Genomic DNA, 3,600 nt, shown 5'->3' on the forward strand with positions numbered 1-3,600 from the left:
AAGCTATGCTTTACCACACCAACTTAGAATATTGCTCGCCCTCGAGCAATAAACAAAAGAATAGAAGAAGAAGAAGAAGAAGAAATATGGAGAGGGAGAGGGAGATGTGGTTTCGGCCAAGGAGAGTGTAGAGGGGTGTGTTGTGTGAATTTGATGAAGAATGGAGGTCTTTATATAGGGAAGGGAGGGGGGTTAAGGTTCGGCCATATGGGTGGGTTTGGGTGGGAAATTGGTTTTGAATTTTGAAGGTAGGTGGAGTTTATGAGGTAGGTTTATGGGGAAGAGTGGATGGATGTGAGTGGTGAAGAGGTGATGGGGAAGAGAGTTTGAGGTGATTGGTGAAGGTTTTTTTTTTTTTTTGGGAAGAGTGTTTATGGTGTTGTGTGAAAGAAAGTGGTGAGAAGAAGTGAGTGGAGGTAGGTGGGGATCCTGTGGGGTCCACAGATCCTGAGTGGATCCTGTGGGGTCCACAGATCCTGAGTGGATCCTGTGGGGTCCACAGATCTGGGTTCGATTTACATCCCTGCACCATAGGCATGTAAAATGCCTTTGTACCCAACTCTGGGTTCAGCGCCAGGTTGGTGGCCATTTGGGCGTTCAACGCCATTTGTGCATTTGGCGTTGAACGCCAGAACCATGCCTGTTCTGGCGTTCAGGCCAGAGCTGCCATTTTGGGCGTTCAGTGCCAGAACCATGCTCTGTTCTGGCGCTGAACGCCAGACAGATGCTCCTCCAGGGTGTGATTTTTCTTCTGCTGTTTTTGATTCCGTTTTCAATTTTTCTATTTATTTTGTGACTCCACATGATCATGAACCTAAGAAAACATGAAAAACAATAAAAATAAGAATTAGATAAACATTGGGTTGCCTCCCAACAAGCGCTTCTTTAATGTCAATAGCTTGACAGTGGGCTCTCATGGAGCCTCACAGATGTGCAGAGCTTTGTTGAGACTCTCCAGCACCAAACTTAGAGTTTGGATATGGGAGTTCAACACCAAACTTAGAGTTTGGTTGTGGCCTCCCAACACCAAACTTAGAGTTTGACTGTGGGGCTCTGGTTGACTCTGCTTTGAGAGAAGCTTTTCAAGCTTCCTCTCCATGGTTGCAGAGGGAGATCCTTGAGTTTTGAATACAAGGGAGTTCTCATTCCATTGAAGGACTATTTCACCTCTGTCAACATCAATCACAGCTCTTGCTGTGGCCAGGAAAGGTCTTCCTAGGATGATGGATTCATCCTCTTCCTTTCCAGTATCCAGGACTATGAAATCAGCAGGGATGTAAAGGCCCTCAACCTTTACTAAAACGTCCTCTACTTGTCCATAAGCCTGTTTTCTTGAACTGTCTGCCATCTCTAATGAGATTTCAGCAGCTTGCACCCCATAGATTCCCAGTTTCTCTATTACAGAGAGGGGGCATGAGGTTTATTCTTGAACCAAGGTCACATAGAGCCTTAAAGATCATAGTGCCTATGGTACAGGGTATTATGAACTTTCCAGGATCCTGTCTCTTCTGAGGCAATGTCAGTTGATCTAGATCTCTTAGTTCATTGATGAACAAGGGAGGTTCAACTTCCCAAGTATCAATGCCAAATAATTTGGCATTCAGCTTCATGATTGCACCAAGAAACTTGGCAGTTTGCTCTTCAGTAACATCCTCATTCTCTTTAGAAGAGGAATACTCATCAGAGCTCATGAAGGGTATAAGGAGGGTCAATGGAATCTCTATGGTCTCTAGATGAGTCTCAGATTCCTTTGGTTCCTCAGAGGGAAGCTCCTTATTGATCACTGGACGTCCCAGGAGGTCTTCCTCCTTGGGATTCACGTCCTCTCCTCTCCTCACAGGTTCGGCCATGGCGCTTATGTCAATGGCCTTGCACTCTCCTTTTGGGTTCTCTTCTGTATTGCTTGGGAGAGTACTAGGAGGGATTTCAGTGATCCTTTTACTCAGCTGGCCCACTTGTGCTTCCAGATTTCTAATGGAAGACCTTGTTTCATTCATGAAACTTACAGTGGCCTTAGATAGATCAGAGACTAGATTTGCTAAATTAGAAGCATTTTGTTCAGAGTTCTCTGTCTGTTGCTGAGTTGATGATGGAAAAGGTTTGCTATTGCTAAACCTGTTTCTTCCACCATTATTAAAGCCTTGTTGGGGCTTTTGATCCTTCCATGAGAAATTTGGATGATTTCTCCATGTTGAGTTATAGGTGTTTCCATAAGGTTCACCTAAGTAATTTACCTCTGCTATTGCAGGGTTCTCAGGATCATAAGCTTCTTCTTCAGAAGATGCCTCTTGAGTACTGTTGGATGCAGCTTGCATTCCATGCAGACTCTGAGAAATCATATTGACTTGCTGAGTCAATATTTTATTCTGAGCCAATATGGCATTCAGAGTATCAACCTCAAGAACTCCCTTCTTCATAGGCGTCCCATTACTCACAGGATTCCTTTCAGAAGTGTACATGAACTGGTTATTAGCAACCATGTCAATGAGTTCTTGAGCTTCTGCAGGCGTTTTCTTTAGGTGAATGGATCCACCTGCAGAAGTGTCCAGTGACATCTTTGATAGCTCAGATAAACCATCATAGAATATATCCAGGATGGTCCATTCTGAAAGCATGTCAGAAGGACACTTTTTGGTCAACTGTTTGTATCTTTCCCAAGCTTCATAGAGGGATTCACCTTCTTTCTGTCTGAAGGTTTGAACATCAGCTCTAAGCTTGCTCAGCTTTTGAGGAGGAAAGTACTTGGCTAAGAAAGCCGTGACCAGCTTATCCCAAGAGTTCAGGCTGTCTTTAGGTTGAGAATCCAACCATAATCTAGCTCTGTCTCTTACAGCAAAAGGGAAAAGCATGAGCCTGTAGACTTCAGGATCTACTCCATTAGTCTTAACAGTATCACATATCTGCAAGAATTCAGTTAAGAACTGAAAAGGATCTTCAGATGGAAGTCCATGAAACTTGCAGTTCTGCTGCATCAGAGAAACTAATTGAGGTTTCAGCTCAAAGTTGTTTGCTCCAATGGCAGGAATGGAGATGCTTCTTCCATGTAAATTGGAATTAGGTGCAGTAAAGTCACCAAGCATTCTCCTTGCATTGTTGTTGGGTTCGGCTGCCATCTCCTTTACTTGTTCGAAATTTTCAATCAAGTTGTCTCTGGATTGTTGTAATTTAGCTTCTCTTAATTTTCTCTTCAGAGTCCTTTCAGGTTCTGGATCAGCTTCAACAAGAATGCCTTTTTCTCTGTCCCTGCTCATAAGAAAGAGGAGAGAAAAATAAAAGAAGAGGAATCCTCTATGTCACAGTAAAGAGGTTCCTTATTGTTAGTAGAAAAGAAGAAGAAGAAATTCGAACACAGATAGAGGAGGGGGTTCGAATTTGGTGATGATGTGAGGAAGAGATGTTAGTAGATGAATAAATAAATAGAATAGGATGAGAGAGAAGGAGGGATTTTTCGAAAATTATTTTTGAAAAGGAGTTAGTGATTTTTGAAAATAGTTTTTGAAAAATATTTAGTAAATTTTTTTTTTCGAAATTTTTTTTTCTTTTTGAAATAAAAATAAAAATAATTAGTTAATTAAAAAGAAATTTTTGAAAAAGGGGGAG

The 3,600-nt window shown here is 42.1% G+C and overlaps 1 non-coding gene across 1 annotated transcript; it reads left to right on the forward strand.

The window, feature by feature from the left end:
• Positions 1-2,609: 2,609 nt before the first annotated feature.
• On the forward strand, positions 2,610-2,717 carry LOC140178226 (small nucleolar RNA R71). Its single transcript, XR_011870490.1, has one exon. It is a non-coding gene; the product is annotated as a small nucleolar RNA R71 (small nucleolar RNA).
• The last annotated feature ends 883 nt before the right edge of the window (positions 2,718-3,600 follow it).

This window comes from Arachis hypogaea, chromosome 13, assembly GCF_003086295.3.
Source record: "Arachis hypogaea cultivar Tifrunner chromosome 13, arahy.Tifrunner.gnm2.J5K5, whole genome shotgun sequence".
Taxonomy (NCBI): Eukaryota; Viridiplantae; Streptophyta; class Magnoliopsida; order Fabales; family Fabaceae; genus Arachis; species Arachis hypogaea.